Source organism: Schistocerca nitens, chromosome 2 (assembly GCF_023898315.1).
Source record: "Schistocerca nitens isolate TAMUIC-IGC-003100 chromosome 2, iqSchNite1.1, whole genome shotgun sequence".
Taxonomy (NCBI): Eukaryota; Metazoa; Arthropoda; class Insecta; order Orthoptera; family Acrididae; genus Schistocerca; species Schistocerca nitens.
Window position 1 is genome coordinate 696,747,949 of NC_064615.1, and position 19,095 is coordinate 696,767,043.

The 19,095-nt window shown below is 41.8% G+C and overlaps 1 protein-coding gene across 1 annotated transcript in view; it reads right to left on the bottom strand.

The window, feature by feature from the left end:
• LOC126236852 (uncharacterized) overlaps nucleotides 1-19,095 on the bottom strand; it is a 746,554-nt gene that overhangs the window by 445,381 nt on the left and 282,078 nt on the right. The gene's annotated exons all lie outside the window — the stretch shown is intronic.

Here is a 19,095-nt window from a genome sequence, read left to right on the forward strand (position 1 = left end):
ACCAAATTTTTTTCTGCAAATAAATTCCTAATTGAATGGCATCGCTATGAAGTTTGCTTGATACCAGTGTACTTTTTCATATTCGCTTCATTTGTATAAAACGATGTTCAGTCCTTAAGAGATGGAAAATTTGGAAATTTGTGGTAAGGTCTTATGGGACCTATCTCCTTAGGTCATCGGTCCCAAGGTCTACACACTATTTTACTCTAACTTAAACAAACTTAAGCTATGGACAATACACACACCCATGCCGGAGGGAGGACTCGAACCTCCGACGGGGAGAGCCGCACGGACCGTGACAAGGCGCCTCAGACCGCGCTGCTGCCCCGCGCGGCAAGATAACAAATAAGTCCCGAGAACACTAAATCTTTTTACACGTGGGGATGATCCTTTAATATGTTTCAAAGGCGAAGCACGTTTGTGCACTAGTACTCGCCCTCATGTTATTGATGCTTTTTTTTTCGTTTTAAAAAATTGGTTCAAGTGGCTCTGAGCACTATGGGACTTAACATCTGAGGTCATCAGTCCCCTAGAACTTAGAACTACTTAAACCTAACTAACCTAAGAACATCACACACACCCATGCCCGAGGCAGTATTCGAACCTGCGACCGTAGCCGTCGCGCGGTTCCAGACTGAAGCGCCTAGAACCGCTCGGCCACATCGGCCGGCTGTTCGTTTAAAAAGACGAACTTCTTCAAGTACACTTGATTAGTTCGGTCCAGAATTTTTGCGACGTATTCGCCTGTTATTACTTTAACCATTGCAAAACAATTAATTACAGAGCCATCATCTTGGACACAGGATTTTGACTTATTTCGTTTCCAAAGATACAAACACATGTCCCATTCTTAGAAAAGGAACAACAAAAAATTTGTTGAACTATGTTTGAAACAATCAAAAATTTGCAGTGAAAAGCGTTCTTGCTCACTCATTTTGACAACAAATGTAACACTGAAACTTCCTGGCAGATTAAAACTGTGTGCCCGACCGAGACTCGAACTCGGGACCTTTGCCTTTCGCGGGCAAGTGCTCTACCACTGAGCTACCGAAGCACGACTCACGACCGGTACTCACAGCTTTACTTCTGCCAGTACCTCGTCTCCTACCTTCCAAACTTTACAGAAGCTCTCCTGCGTTTCGCAGGAGAGCTTCTGTAAAGTTTGGAAGGTAGGAGACGAGGTACTGGCAGAAGTAAAGCTGTGAGTACCGGTCGTGAGTCGTGCTTCGGTAGCTCAGTGGTAGAGCACTTGCCCGCGAAAGGCAAAGGTCCCGAGTTCGAGTCTCGGTCGGGCACACAGTTTTAATCTGCCAGGAAGTTTCATATCAGCGCACACTCCGCTGCAGAGTGAAAATCTCATTCTGGAAATGTAACACTGATTGTGTAACAAAGCTTCATCGTAATTAATCCTCATGCAAAATATACTGACACTTTTTCGTTTAATATAGTTTAGGTCTCTTCTGTTTTATGAAAAATTGCATCAGGTATCACCTACAACAAGACTGAACAAACACTGAATAATGTCGCCTGTGGTTTCGATTTTTACAGACAACTGTCAGTAGTACTATATATATATATATATATATATATATATATATATATATATATATATATATATATATATATATTACGTTATCGCGCGACATGTTCTAGTACCATAGAAACAACATTTCATTGGACCAACGCCACGTTCGTATAATGCCGAGTAATTCTCTTCTTCAATACAAACAACTTTTCACTTGATCAACGTCACGTTTGTACTACGGCAATTAATTCCCTTCTTGTTGTCATATGCTGCTGTCTCTTAGCAGCAAGCAGAAACCGCGGTTAATAAAGATGGAAATAGCATTTGTTTCATAGGTAATGATTTTTAGTGGTCAGATTAATGAAGCAGGCTTTCATTATTCACCTAACAAAATGAGTAGAGCCGCAATGGTATAGTTTATGATGAATAATTTGTGCAAAATTTCTTAATTAAATTTGTTTTTCCATTGTGTGCTGCTCTAAAGCAGTGACCGTTACCAGTCCTAGCCTCGTCGTTCAGCAATCATGACACAGAATGTCATCAATTTAGAAGTAAAATGTTTTTGCATAAACAGTGCCAGTGTTCTAGTTGCTCCTGTTGAGGCGACATGGTCAGGGGTTCTCGAAAGGAAAGCTTTAAGTTGTTTCGGCTTTAAAACAGAAACCGTTTGGCTAACTTAAAGGTGTATGTACTCCACACAATACCAACGCTTACGAAGTCAACAGCGTTCCGTTGGTGATACTTTGTGCAGAAGCTGTGCTTATCAGATGAGATACATTTTCCTTTAATCAAACAGAACTAAAGTTTCCGTGCAGATGAAACAAATTTCAAGAATGAATTTTGGGCTATCATGAACAGTTTTATAAAATCTTTTATTTTCTGCGCCAGTCGCAAACCTTTACCCGCCCGGGTAGCCGTGCGAGTAAAAGGGCTGCTTTCAGGACGTGGAGGTGGCAGACTCCATACCGAATACCGAATCCGCCCGGTGCGTTAACAACGAGAGTCTGTGTGCCTGTCAGCCTGGATGTAGTTTACAGGCAGTTCCACACACCCCACTCGTTGTATATCGGGCTGGTCTCACCTCAGTTACACCATTTCGCAAACACTTAGAAAACTTTCGCATACTTGCAGATGGTTAACGCTACACACAGGTAGTTAGGCCACAGGTATTCTGTCCCGATGTGTAATATGGAGGGGAAAAATTGACTGGTTAAAACCGATACCGGCAGTTTAGTTCTAAACAAGCGGTATTTTTCGGTATTTGTTTGGTCTCGGTTACAAGTGGTTTTCCTAATAAAAGGGTAAAAAATCAAAATGTCAAATAGCCAAAGCGGCAGTACTAAATGTTTTGCTTTTCAAATAAACCTTTCATAAAAAACGAGTTCTTTTTATTCGTAAAATTTTGCCATTCCTTGAAATATTGCGTTTTTATAGAAAACGAGGAAAGCGATCAGTGTTCTATTAATAAATGAGCCGACAGAAAAGAGTAACGAACACATGGCTAAAGAATTGGTACAGATTTACTATGGTCATAGTGTACATGTTACGATGTGGCTCGGTCTACTGGATGGCATATGAGTACATGGTGTGAGCGAGACTTGCACCATGTGGTCTCTACGTTAGTGGCTCATGTCGGACATCATTTGAATTACACAATGGCACTATCACCAGTCTCAAACTACATCAAACTTGCGGCATTACATAAGGATAAAACATAAGACTTAACAATTCATTCATAGTTTACAAAAAAAAATAAAAATAAAAAGCAATTCATCTGTTGCCTGTGCCCATATAATGTGCCTTTATCTGTCTGCAGCCATATTCCTCACCCTCAGGTTTCACCCTTTAGCACAAGCCATTCGTAACACCGAAATAATGGTATGATTCTCGATTACAACACGATCATGATTTTTGAGCAGAGTTTCAAAAAATTAGAATCAGTAGACGAATACTGGCGGTTTTTTTTTTTTTTGTAGTATTCGAACTCTTTCCACTTATCGACAGAAGCAGCGATCGGTGGACGGACTAAGTTTTCTTTTATTTGCCTATTTAATATTTTAATTCTGTTTATCTTGAAACAGAGGGAGCCGAAATATATCAGTCTTCGTTGGATTTCGGCGTTTATCGCTGCAAATAATAGGAACAAAAAACTGAAAACTGGTTATTTCGGGAACGGGTTATTCTGAGCGGTTTTAATACTCAGGTTAAACCGATGTAAAAAGAAGATTATGTAACCGAAAACCGGTTGTTTCAGCGATAACCGCCATCCCTCAGGCGTAATGGATTAGCGACAGGAAGGTCATACGGCCACCCCTTAAACTAAACGTGCTACATATTTTAATAACTATGTCGACCCACTAATTATGTGCGGCGAAGCCACGAAAGAAAGAAGGGAAAACCATGACCAGACGGAAACTTTTATATTTACAATTAGCTTCGATGTTTAAGACATCATCGAAGAGCCATTATTAAGCATAGGGCGTTACGAGTCACCTGGTACGTGGGAAGGCGTTGATGGCGCAGCAATTTAGTGTCCTGAAACTATAATAATCGTAACCAACTACCTAATAAAAGATTAAACCAAAAATCTAAAAGATATTATTGATGAAGATGTATATCAATATTCGGACGTTGTGGCTCGTGACCCACCTACGGACGATGTCTTCACAACTGAATGTGCAACAGCCGTTTATCATCTGGTTAGGTGTAGTCTGGTGCGCTGTCAAATAGTGCTCTCAGGTCTCCCCATTACCGATATGATCCTATTTTGTCATGATGGTCTATTAGGCGTTTTTTAAATCTTTCATCATCTAGTGATGACGTTATTCTTTCTGTATAAATGGCTATCTGGTGATGGCAACTTTGAAATAGCTTAGAGCTGTGTAAGTTTGTGATTTGGATTGAAAGTAAAATTGTCTTATAATAACTGGAAAAGCGCTCCGTCGTAATACAGCTCGTTTAAATATTGTACAGTTTTCACGCGAGGTTAGCTGACCGGATGTTTTCGAAAACGAACAGGGGACCACGAGGCCTTTCAATCTATATCGTTATTTTACTACCATAATATTTTATCCCGATTCCATCGCGCAGTTTTCCACATCTTCAGGATTCTTGCACAAAATGTTGCAGTATTACGTAATGCTCTGGTAGGTGTGTGAGCAATTGTCCTGTATTCGTGTCACTTGCGGATTCAGTCACAATTGCAGAAGTGGAAGTTTGCGGTATTTGTCTTATTTGTTTATGTGATTTCATCTTTAGAATTTTGTCTGTACAAGTAGGTAAAGGACAATGGGAAAAATGTAAATAACGAGTTCGTAATGAAATTACTCTTATCACACTGTTGGAACGAAAAGTTAGGCAGCGGAATAACTAAGAAACTGTGGTAGCAGTTTTCCCAATGTAGTGGAAGAAAGTGTACATAAATATTCTCTTTATTACCCTTGAGTCACTGGTATGGAAGTTACTTACGTTCAGGGAGCTATAGCCTGAGCTTGGACCTAGAAAATTTCAATCGTCTCAGTTTTATGCCATCTGCAATAAGTGGATATAGTGAAGAGAACGCCGGCCGGTGTGGCGTGCGGTTCTAGGCGCTTCAGTCTGCAACCGCGTGACCGCTACGGTCGCAGGTACGAATCCTGCCTCAGGCATGGATGTGTGTGATGTCCTTAGGTTAGTTAGGTTGAAGTAGTTCTAAGTTCTAGGGGACTGATGACCACAGATGTTAAGTCCCATAGTGCTCAGAGCCATTTGAACCATTTGAGTGAAGAGAACATGAGTCATAAACTGGCGTGATTCCCCTATTTTCAGATCTTTTAAGGCCCGACCCGCCCTCAATAACTGTGTTATTATTGGAAAAGTACATTTTACACTTATAAGTGTTTGTGTATAGTTGTTTCAAAAAATGGTGCAAATGGCTCTGAGCACTATGGGACTTAACTTCTGAGGTCATCAGTCCCCTAGAACTTAGAACTACTTAAACCTAACTAACCTAAGGACATCACACACATCCATGCCCGAGGCAGGATTCGAACCTGCGACCGTAGCGGTCACGCGGTTCCGGACTGTAGCGCCTAGAACCGCACGGCCACTACGGCCGGCCCCAAAATTTCGCTGAAACTGTAATGGACAGGAACACTATGTTTAGCTAGCACACGGATTTCGTACAGGCTGTTTCTGCAAAACATCAGCTGCAAGAGTGCGACTGACAGGAAGGCATAAACAGAGATGGTTCTGTGTCAGGAAGCAATTTCCCAGTTCGCCTCCTGCCTGTTTTCCTCGGAAAGAGTCTGGTGTGGCCTATTGCAGCCGGTAGGCTCAGTGGAAGAAGATTCAGAATTAGTTATTTCTTTTCATAAGTTACAGTGTGTTGACTCTCCGTTGACATCGATTGTCGATGACCGTCGAGGATTCGCGTCGTAAGCGGCCTTCAGCCGGCTGAAGGTATCTGATGCTGTTCTCTCCGGCGCTGGCCGTTCCGCGGGGTGAGTGAAGGCGGCGCGTGTGTTGTACTTACACTCACTGATTCTGGAGGTGCTCTGTCCCCTCCCACTCACCGCCGTTGTTCATCTTTCGAACCCCGATAACGATCACCATGTAGCCTGCCTTTCAGAAACGCAGGCTTTCTGACCCGGGAGTACAGGAAAGACTCCAGGGTTCAACCATCGGCAACGGGGGCATGCTGTGATGTTGAACTCTGTGACTCGTGATTATGACACTGTAGCCATCTCTCCCAGCAGCAGCAGTCGTTGCTCAGTAGCGTGCAGGAAATCTACAACAGTCTTGTGCCAGACGTCATTTTACTTCGGTCAGGGAATCGAGCGGGAACGTTATGTACGAGGGTTGTCCAAGAAAGTAATGCACTGTATATTTTTTCTCAGCCGAAAACAATGCTTCGAATGCGAAACGTTACGTATGCATTATTTGAAATCTCCTGCGTGAGCACGCCAAGTTTCCGTCACTTACGACAGATAGCGTAGCTGCAGGACAGTTTCAAAATGGCTTCTGTAGGAGATGTACGTTACAAGCAACATGCCGTCATTGAATTTCTCACTGCAGAGAAAGGAACTGTGAGGAATATTCACAAACGGTTGTGCAAAGTCTATGGAACACCTGCTGTCGACAGAAGTAGTTAGTCGCTGTGAACGGAGGGTGAGGTCATCAGAAGAGGGTCCGTCTGAGCTCCACGATTTGCAGCGATCGGGGAGACCATCCACGGCTGTCACACCTGATAGGTTGCAGCAAGCTGATGTTTGGGCCATTAAAGGATGTCATTCGTGGAAGACATTCTGAAGACGATACAGAAGTGATTGATACAGCTAAGCACTGGCTCCGCCACCGGGACAACGATTGGTACCGAAAGGGCATACACGCCTTTGTTTCGGGCTGGAGGAAGGCCGTAGACGGGATGGAGATTACATGGAAAAATACAGTGATAGATAAAACACCGTTCTTTCGTGTATCTAATTCTTATTACGTTAAATAACGATCTGTTGAAGGAAAAAGAAATGCAGAGCATTACTTTCTTGGCAACCCTTGTACACCATCGCTCGTTTACCGACTGCCTTACGAGCTAAGTGCTGGGGTATTTATATAGCGAGGCACTGGCTGATTTTTTTATGTGACGTCACTTGTCATGACCGCACAGGTCCTGCTCTTATGAAGGTATCAGCGATTTTCACTCTGGGTTTCTGATTTGTCCAGTTCGTTACCGTAGAGGACTGGTCCGTAAAAGCTCTACGTACATGTTGTTACATTAGCAATGTAACAACGTAATGAAGGTGACATGATCTTGTCTAGTTGCTCTGCCTCACTCTGCCGGCCGAAGTGGCCGTGCGGTTAAAGGCGCTGCAGTCTGGAACCGCAAGACCGCTACGGTCGCAGGTTCGAATCCTGCCTCGGGCATGGATGTTTGTGATGTCCTTAGGTTAGTTAGGTTTAACTAGTTCTACGTTCTAGGGGACTAATGACCTCAGAAGTTGAGTCCCATAGTGCTCAGAGCCATTTGAGCCTCTGCCTCACTATTTCAGCTGAGGTACTCTGGCTCGTCAGAAACGCCGATGTTGTTTTTTCCCCCGATCGTCTCTCGGTGGCGAAACGTCATTCTTTGTGCCCACCTCGTGTCGACACCGCCGTAATGTAAACGATATCGCTTCGCTCTGGGACTTATAAAAATTTAACGCTTAGCTGCCTTGCACAAGGTAGGCATGCAACAATATATCTGATTACAAAAGGAGTGTCATACTGTCAATGAAAAAGACACAGCAAGGAAACGGGATGATGAGAGAATTTTACACTCCTAACGTGTTACTCAAACAGAACTTTTAATACTGAAGACCATAAGAATTTTTTTTAAAAAAGCGAGAAAAATCAAAATCATCGTCAGAACCAATAGGAGTCTGAGAAATAAAGAAGAGCAATTACTTGTCATCGCAGATCGACGATTTCAATCCTGTAATCGTTTCTGTCTAGCGGCATTTTCTTTGCGATTTTACGTAACACCTTAAGTACGTCCACTAAGTGGTAAAATAAGGCAATGATTCAAACACGTGACACAGGCCAAATCTTCATTTATGGACATCTATGTGTAATGGATATACTTTTGATACAAGCCAGAAAAATTATTTTATAGTATGAAGCAATTATTGCGTTGTCAGCGGTAAACTGAGTGGTATTATATGCTCTGATTGTCTCAGTTTCCTTCATTACCTGTAGCATTTCAACGTTGTTGTCCAGAAGTATCAAATGCGGCGCTACTTGGAATATAATGTGAAAGCGTCTTAAAGTAGTCACTACTACTAAACAAAGAAACTTCGACCAACAAGGCTTGGTAAATGTTGTACCAGAACCACATCCATCGCAATTTTTATTTGGTTTCTTGTAATTTTGACCAGGATGCCCGCAAATAAGTAATGTTTCGTTCTTTGTAAAGTCTGTCACTTCAGTCGTTTATTTGCATCTGCGTTCAACACGTTAAACCATTGCTGTGACATTCAATAGCTGGATATCTCGAATCGTGAAGTGTAAGCGTTCAGAAGTACGTACGGAATACAGAAAGTAAGTTACACACGTCGTCCCACGCTGGAACCAGTCCGCAACAGGAGTAGGGTATTGACAGAAGAGAGTATATGAGCCTGGTTATCTGCAGATCCCGTTCTGCTGCGGTACGGATAGTAGCTGCATCACACTGTGGTAGTAAAATTTCTTGGCAACTGGAAACGTACTCCAAGGTTGAGGTGCTGGTGCAGTACTTTTCTCGTGAACAGAAAGTCTAAACTGCCCACAGATTCACCATGAAATTCGGGTGCTTTACGGACTAAATACAGTGTTGCGTTCAGCCGCAGTGAAATGGTGAATTTCATTAAGACCGCAAAGATGTCGCTGATGCTGATCCGTCATTCAGTCCAAATCTTACCCAATTCAAAACGGTATCTTACCAATGTTCATAAAAATGCTTCTCAGTATACAACTCGCGATTTTCAATGCGAGTGTGCAAACATATGCCTAAAGATAAAGAACAAAAAGCAAATCATGAATTAAACTTAACGACTGATAAATGAGAACAAAGACTCCAAGTGTAACTATGCTTCACTAAGCCATAGAAAAAATAAACCCTTTGATAAAGTTCTTTGACACTTGTTTCAATTATAAATCAAAAGCATAAGTTGCATAATAATATTTTTAGAGTAAAATTCAACGATACGCAATGTTTCAACAGTAAGAAAATTCCTGTTCTGATATTCTTACATTCATATAATCCGATTTCCACAAAATGATTCCTCAAAATATATTATTACAAAATAATTTTAAAATAATGCTGCCTCCACTGCACGGCATGCCAGCTTCCATCCTTCTCAAACCAAGTCTATTTGCCAGACTGTCTAATACACACAGACTGTTACTCCGTTCAAAAGAAGTAACCTGTCTGACAAACATCAGTGGTATCAAGAGCAGACTCTAGGAATATGGCTATATCGATACTACAGAGGTTCAGTACATTTTCATATTCGTAACTTGAGTCACATTTATGGGAAAAACATCTTGAAAATCGTCATGGCAAATAGGACAACTTCTTTTCGACCAACTGAAAGAACATATGGATCAAACCGGTTTACGAGTTATCAGGGCATTCACACAGAAATTATCGAATGGCTCCATGATGAAGGAGCGGCCTTCTGTCGTCGGGAGTTAAACGATAGGAAGAGCGTTCGGGCTGTTGTTTCAGAGATTCATGTTGACAAATACTGTCTCTTTGAAGCGTAGTTTAGCATCCATAAAGGTTAATTGGTCTGTCATAACTATGTGAGACTTTTTATAAAGTCTTCTTGTACGTTACTCCACATAAATCGTCTTCTGTTTCTATGTTTTGTTGTTGGTTACAAAGACATTCAACTATTATTTTATTTAAATAATGAAGTTTTTAATTAAGATGGACATGTTACATCTTGTATTACCCAAGATCCAGGTTAGTAGTTTCCCAAGGTCTTGCTTTGGTAAATCTGCGTAGCACATTTTATTTTAGGCCTTTTGCCTAATGATTAGCCCTAACCTGATTACTCTGCTTCTTATATATACTGCATTTACGGATTATACAAATAGTAACTAAAGTTTAAGTACAGAGTAGACGGAGATCTAGGTTTAGTGCGCCCACGTAACTGAGTTTGATTTTGACGCTTACAATTCATACCCAGATATACTGAACGTAAGTGGTTCGCTGTTTTGATTGTTGTTATCTATTATTAACATTCTCATAACACACTATACTTATTTCGATTTATACATGTTAATTTATAGTATTCCAACCCCATAAAGGTACCAATATTGGTGAAGTTTCATTTTTATTATTGATCTAAAACTAACAGAGAAACAAAATTCACATTGCACTTCATCATTTCAAGTATATTACATTATTTGCCTGCCGTATTGTTGCTATACGAGTAATACCTGTTAAACATACCTTTTGATTCACATAATGACATTTTAATAATCTTCATTTTATTAAATGTATTATTATGATTAGACGAAATGTCACTATAGACTTACATAATGCTAGACTATAGATCCTACACTCTTTGGCTGTAGATCTTCGAGTTTATTTTTAAAAAAATCTTTAACATTATTATCTAGGACAGTTACTCTGTAACTTATTCCTCTGTAACTTACTAGTCAACAGCTAACAGTAGACTCCTACATACTACTATATTTTTATGGTCAATAGAGTTTTGGAAGTTATAAAGTTTATGCATGCCATTACTGAGCAAGTTTGTAGTGTACATCCAGCTGCATTCACTTTGAATTTAATATACTTTTGATCAAGCGATGTAGAGCTGTAAAAGTACTTTCCAGACTATCATCCGCCACACAAGAGTTCTGTGTTTCTAAAAAGCTTGTCTGTATGTACTACAAATGTTTTTACGATTCTTTATGTGCTACCTCTCCGTGATGATGGTAGCTAAAACTGAAAGCGGTTAAGAATGAAGGAATGTAGGTACATTTGGTAGCTCAAAATGGCTTTCTTCTGTTTCTGTTATTATTTTGAGAACCATGGTTATTTCTGTTGGAGAAAAGGCCGAGCGGTTCTAGGCGGTTCAGTCCGGAACCTCTCTGCTGCTACGGTCGCAGGTTCAAATCCTGCCTCGGGCATGGATGTATGTGATGTCCTTAGGTTAGTTAGGTTTAAGTAGTTCTAAGTTCTAGGGGACTGATGACCACAGATGTTAAGTCCCATAGTGCTCAGAGCCGTTTGAACCATTTTTTGTTAGAGAAAAAACCTCATTTGTATTTTATTTTGAGGTCATGTAAAATGAAAGTATTTTGGAATACTTAGCTACTGAGTTTAATATTGCAGAGTTAGTCAGCAGTCAGCTACAAAACGACAGTGTTCTCAGCCGTGCTCTCCCAGACAGCGGCGAATAACTTGTAGTGAGACGTCTTCAGGTTTGCTAATGAGGGCTCACTCTGATGGACGTGAAGTAGCCCAGCTGTCGCGAGAAGCTGCGCTGCCGTATGTGGTTGACACAGGGTCTGAAGCTGCTGGATCTGACTCATGCTCTCTGTAGCGTTGCACTCTACAAACTGGTGCATAGAAAACGGGGAAAGTAGCATACCTTGATGAAAATTCATCCATACATAGAAAGAACTGCTACATTATAGTAAAGAAAGTACTGAAGAAATAACTCAATGAGACAAATAGGAATAACGCTGTCATTCAAAGAAAATAATTACAATGAAGTCACCGTGATTCATGATGGTCCCCTGCACATTAAAAATGGCGTGATGTGATCCTCAATAGGATGTGTGATCACCACGGACTGTAAGCTTTGAAACAACCTTCTTTTTTTTACTCCAAACTTTAAACGCGCGTAACTCGAAACAAATTTTCTAGCACGCGAAGTTCTTTACGGCCCCGACAGATCAACTTATTTATTTGATTATTTGATTTCTTTTTAAATTAAAGATAATTAAACTTTGGGGGCATTAACGACAGCATTTTTTGTAGTCGAATTTTAAATATCTTTTTAAACATATGAAGTTAGGAAACATTCCAAGAAAATGAGATGGTTTTCAAACAGCTGCAGTATTTTGTAAGTATTTTCCTAATCCCCATCGTGATGGAGCCCAAAATTCATTCAAATTTCGGAATTTTCTGTTTTTACGGGTTTCAGAAATAGCCACAAGTTTGTATCACGCTGCGTGCGAAGCAGGACGCCTTGCGAGGCACATTTTTTGACAATGTCTGCAAGAGCTATTTTTAATTTGTTAAGCGATAAAAGATATATGTATGATAAATAATAAACTGGTAAAAAACTCATTTTAATAAGAAGAATCCTTGCATGAAGAAAAGCTCTGGACTTGACACATTTTCGCTTCCTCTCGATGATGGCAAATAAGCAAACACAACAGTAGTCTGTTGGTATTTAATGTGATACACAATGAAAAAACATGACGATAACCTGGTACAGAGTTCAAGTCAGTCTCTGTATTCTGGAACGTCTTTAGTAGATGTGGGTGGTCACCAACCGTGAGTAGATGAGCACATCCGCCGACAGCTCCTGGAGGTCAGTGCCTGTCAGGACCCGCTGTGACATTGATCTTACCATCGGCGTAGGTGTAGGTCATCGCTGTTTGGGATCCGCCGAGAGATACTTCCTCAAGATCGATAGAGGTTTGACGCTGGGCTCCAAACGACTTCCGGTGAGTTGCAGCTGCGCTCGAAAACGGAAGGTCCATACTGAAGACCTGCGGACGGTCGGCGCCTGGCCACGGCGGAACTCTTGGTATGCAACCGCAGATAGGCCTAGCGGCGACCTAAACAGCCGGGTAGCGGATGAATACAGGGGACAGCGCGGGAGGGCCCTTACCGGAGGCAGAGATGTGGTGCCGCGGGCAGCGTTCCCCTGTCACGAGGGTCGCGCTACCAGGACTCGTGGCGACCGCTGGCGAATGGGCAGAAAACAGACTGAAGCGTCTAGAACCGCTCTACCACCACGGCCGGTAATGTCAATTCCTTAGGCATTATAGGCAGCACATTGCGCTCATGTGGGAGCGATCTAGATGCTTGTAAAACAATAAACTGGAAGCCAAGACCACAGGAATTCTTTTCATTCCATGATTATCGGTGTCGGCGAAACTTAAGCCGCCATCATCGGATCTTAGGACACATACAGGTTACAACATCAAGACAAAAATTGTGATATTAATAGTTGCCTGCGTGTTATGGGCAACTATTAATATCACAATTTTTGTCTTGATGTTGTAACCTGTATGTGTCCTAAGATCTGATGATGGTGGCTTCAGTTTTGCCGAAACCGGTAATCATGGAATAAAAAGAATTCCTGCGATCTTGGCTACCAGTTTATTGTTTTATAATTCCTTAGGAACTGACATTGTGAAGACCGGAGACGGGAGATCTGTTGCGTTAAAATGTGCGGATAAAAATTATAGGTGAATCACGCTACAATTTCGTTGATGGTTACTGATTTCAGCTCATTGAAGAGCAGTTATCAGATAAAAAAATTATTACTTAATTCAGTGTGTATAAGCCACTGGACATTACACATTCTTGATGACGTTCATCTCAGCAGGCTATGACGATGTGTAATATATGGTGGATGACACAAACTCTGTTAAGTAACAATTTTTATTTATCTGAAGATAAATTTATTTTCTGAAGACTGAGCTGAAATTAATAAAGGAATTTTAACGATCTTCACCTAGGATTTTTACCCATACGTACTTATGGTTCCTCCAGAAAATACATCTGCATTTGTATTTGCCAGGCTTCTTTTGTATGGTCTATCCATTCAGACAATGTGATCCTACGACTATCAGTCGATACATGCAGCTGCTCTTGGATAATTGACGGCTGACTTATCCCCTACGGCGTAACTAAACAATATCGTCGTTATGAAAATGCATTCACAAATTACAAATACGATTGTACAACGGCTGTACGATTTACTAATAACATAATAAAAAATTGTGCTGGAGTAGGACTCGAACCCGTATTTCTAGCTTTACATGAGCGGTCGGTTTAACCGCTTTGGCTATCTGTGCACGAATATGTCCTAGTGTCTACGTCCCGTAGCGCTCGCGTGCAAATCGTTTGATTCCCGCACAGGGAGAGGCGTTCTTCCTCATCAGATTGCCTTGCTTTGACACGAGACACAATAGGTCTGTGTCTCTATTTTACAGTGTCTGTATAGATCGATGCAATGTTCCATCGGACATACATGCATGTCCTAAGGAATTTTGCATTCTTTAGAAAATGTCTGAGTGTCCGAAGCAATATTTCATCGAATTATACATACAGTGCAAAATATGGACACTGCCCTAATGGATATCGAATTTTTTATGCACGTTACAGTATATTTCTATATGTTTCAGGGTGTGGTGGCAAGGTTTGAACCATGTGCCACTCATTTGGAAGTATCTATGTATTTCGTAACAATTCTTTAACAACATTATCTTTGTACACAAACTGCGTCGTCTGCCAACTGTGTCAGACAACTACAGATCGTATTCTGGAGGTCACTTACGTACTTCATGTACGGTAGCAGTTCTATCATACTATCTTGAAGGTCTTTTAAGTAAAGTAAAGTAACGAAGAGCAGTAAACTCAATATTTCTGACCAGAATCATGTATCTAAACGCGATATTGTGTTCAAATGTGTGTGAAATCTTATGGGACTTAACTGCTAAGGTCATCAGTCCCTAAGCTTACACACTACTTAACCTAAGTTATCCTAAGGACAAACACACACACCCATGCCCGAGGGAGGACTCGAACCTCCGCTGGGACCAGCTGCACAGTCCATGACTGCAGCGCCCCAGACCGCTCGGCTAATCCCGCGCGGCTCTGAATGCGATATTAAAGTACCTCTAACCCTACCGAACGTTACACTTGTATAAACCGTGACGGCTTTCGATGAACGTAACTAGACGTTACAACACCAGGAAAAGCTAAAAACTGCGTGCCCTAGAAGAACTTATAAAGTGCGGTGAACATGATGGTTCGAGCGATGGACAGCAGTGTGTGGTATCCACAGTTCCTGTTCCGTGTCGTCTCCACGCGTTAGCATTGGATTATGGTTGGAAGGTGATCCATGTCGGGTCGAAACCGGTCACAGCCTGTGAATAAAAGTAGTTTTCTGCGATCAAGAGTGTTCTATGTAATATTTTATTACTGTTCATTGTGATCGCTGCTATGAGCAATACATTTACAGAGACCCTCTATAAACACCAACATATATTACAGAAACAGTAACTTGCGAATCACTACTCGCTCTGTTCGTCCATTTAATCCAGACAGCCGTACATAAAGGATCCCAAGTTTATGTGCTCCTTGACTTTCGGAAGGTATTCGATACAGCTCCACTATGTCGTTTAGTGAACAAAATACGAGCTTATTGGACATCGAGGCAGATGTGTAACAGGATTCAAGAAGGAGAAATAAATTTGTTTTTCTTAACGAGGTGAAATTTATAGATCTAAAAGCAATGTTTATAGCTGATGACTAACTGAAACCCTCAGCTGCCGACAGGTGTTGCTGATATACCTCGATGGGGACAGTTGAAAATGTGTGCCCCGACCGGGACTCGAACCCGGGATCTCCTGCTTACATGGCAGACGCTCTATCCATCTGAGCCACCGAGGACACAGATGAATAGCGCGACTGCAGAGACTTATCCCTTGCACGCTTCCCGTGAGACGCACGTTCCCAACTGTCCACAATTCTACATATGTAATGTACCTTATAGACATTTGCCCATCCACTCATTACTCGCGCACGCTTTCACATATATAATTTTTATAGCACCCCAAGGTGGTGTTATAGAGCAATTATTCTTTATGTTTTAATGATCTAGTGGACAACGTCTAAAGCTGTATGAGGCTTTTTTCAGGCGATGCTGATATCTGAACACCAGGAGACTAGCGACACGTAGAATGACACGCAGATGACCAATTATTAATGAAGCGACTGTAAGTTAACCAATAACATAAATAAATGTAACATATTGTGCCTAAATAGAGAAAAAGATTCATTACTGTTCGATCACGCTCTTGACGAAAAATCACAGGAAAGAGTAACAACTGCGAACTAATTCCAACGAAACAACAAGTTTACTTAATCAGTTACTTTTGATTTCCCATACGTGTTTGGTAGATTTAAACCACCATCGGCAGGTGGATTCAATAAAATAAAGTCATAAATAATAAATCAAACGGTTACTGGTAATACTATACGTGAGGCTTCATTCGATATCGATAGCAGTCACGATAAAACCCATCCTCAAACGTTCGCATTGAAATATAATGTAAAATATCTAAGAATATCTGTCAGGATCGGCCTAAAGTGCGATGGACACATAAAAAATAGCACGAAAAAGCGGATTCTGGACTGAGATTCAGTGGAAGGATACGCTGTTTGATCAAAAGTATCGCTGTCCGTCAGTACACGACGTTTGATCTTGATGTTTGGTTTGTGGGGCGCTCAACTGCGCGGTCATCAGCGTCCGTACAAACTCCGAATTTTTACACATTCCAATTTCTTTACACAGTCCAATCTAACCACTATCATGAATGATGATCATTATTAAGACAACACAAATACCTACTCCTCGGGTAGAATAAAAATCCCAACCTTGCTGGGAATCGAACCTGGGTCCAAGTGATACAAAGGCAGCAACGCTTGCTACCAGACCATGAGCTGCGGACGGCTGCCTGATCTTGTATTAGCAATGGCATCTCTTTGTCGTTTCCACTTCAGAACTACATCACCAACACTCGACTTCGGCAGCTTTAGACGCGTCGAAACGTATGTGAAGGATTTGCTACTCAGATGATAAGCAAAGATTCTTCCGCCTTCGAAGCCACTGAGCGCACCCGACTGACCTGTTCTGCCATTACTGCTTCTCTGCAGGCAATAGAATACCCGCCGCCAACTTTTATTTTGGTGGGTCCACCTCCCGCGGTCAGTTCCGCCTAACATCCGTGTGTCCTGATACATTTAATCGAATGGTGTATTTCCTCGAGATTCTTCCATCGATTCTCATCATAGCACCTGGATGACCAGAAATGATTGATTTGGAGTGATGTATCAATCCAGAATGAGATTTTCACTCTGCAGCGGAGTGTGCGCTGATATGAAGCTTCCCGGCAGATTAAAACTGTGTGCCGGACCGAGACTCGAAGTCGGGACCTATGCCTTTCACGGGCAAGTGCTCTACCAACTGAGCTACCCAAGAACGACTCAAGCCGCGTCCTCACAGCTTTACTTCTGCCAGTACCTCGTCTCCTCCTTTCCACACTTTACAGGAGCTCTCCTGCGAACCTTGAAGAACTAGCAGTTCTTTCAGGAAGTACAGCTGGGAGAACGGGGTGTGAGTCGTGCTTCGATAGCTCAGTTGGTACAGCACTTGCCCGCGAAAGGCAAAGGTCCCGAGTTCGAGTCTCGGTCTGGCACACAGTTTGAATCTGCCAGGAAGATTGATGTATCATTCTCCACCCTATTTCATTAGGGCAGAATGGTTTGTATGTGGCAATTCCCTGGAGAATGATACATGCCATCGTGTACATTGCCAACAGTTTAGAGCAGGGGAGGTAATCAAACGGTCCGGGGATGTATCTCGTGCTGGGTTGTCTTGCTTTTATTGCGCTTAAAGGAACGTAAATTCGGATGGATAAGAACATATTTTACAGCACCACGTACTGCGTACAGTAGAGGAACTGTTCGGAAATGATGATTCTTTGTATCTGCATGATAATGAATCCTGTCATAAATCGGCACCTGTGAGGATATGATTTGTTGACAGTAACATTTTTAAAATGGACTACCCTCCCCCAAGTCGACACCTGAACAAAATGAAACACATTTGGGATGAGTTAGAACGTCGACGTCGCTTCATATACCACTCTGGTTTCGGCCCTTGAGGAAGAGTGGGCTGTCATCCCTCCAGAGTCATTCACAAACTTACTGAAGTGTCACCAGCAGAGATGAAGTCGTCATAGGGCAAAGATGTGCACACATCCCATAACAGTGGTAATAGGTGACTGGATACTTTTGATCAGTTAGTGTATTACTCATCCACAAAAGCGGTGCCTTACGACATACTTGTGAAACTTCACTGTAGATAACCATCAGATGTTTATTTGTATGCTCAATTGAGCATAAAAAATCAAAAAAATGGTTCAAATGGCTCTGAGCACTATGGGACTTAACAGCTATGGTCATCAGTCCCCTAGAACTTAGAACTACTTAAACCTAGCTAACCTAAGGACATCACACAACACCCAGCCATCACGAGGCAGAGAAAATCCCTGACCCCGCCGGGAATCGAACCCGGGAACCCGGGCGTGGGAAGCGAGAACGCTACCGCACGACCACAAAATGCGGGCCATAAAAAAATCAACTGAGCATCAAAATAAGCCACTAATGCTCATCTACAATGAAGTTCCCAATTTTTTGACAGCCGTAAAGCCCCACCTCATCGCAAATCTATGTACTTGTTCGATCGATTCTTAAGTATTGTTCACGAGTCCTTATCAACTAACATTAACAAAATGGAGAAAATCAGCGAAGAGCGATACTTCTCGTCAAGCCATCGATAATTAACGGTGAGAGCGTGCCTACAAGAGAGCCTTGTATACCATGTTGTGGCTTACTGTTGGCATTCCGAGGGCGTACGTAAAGAGAGGAAGTTGGGTAACTTACTACATGCCTCCAGAGAAATTGGAGCTCATACGAAAGTTTATCGACATTTGTTCTTCCGGCCCACCATTCAACAATGATACACAGAAGGAGGGAAATTATAGATGTAGATGTGGAGTAGAATTTGTGAGACCAAGGGTTAACCACACAACAGTTGGTTGAAGACGTAGGTGGCAGCCGTTAATGCAGAGACAAAAATGCACAGTGTAGACTAGCATGGATAAATAATCTCTCAAACATATAAAACGACGCATCAAGAAGCAGTTATCCGGATGGGACGGAAGTCAGTGGATGTGACGTACATCTGTAGACAAAGAAATGATTACAATTTTAGAATAATTTGATGTTTTATTGAAGATATAGT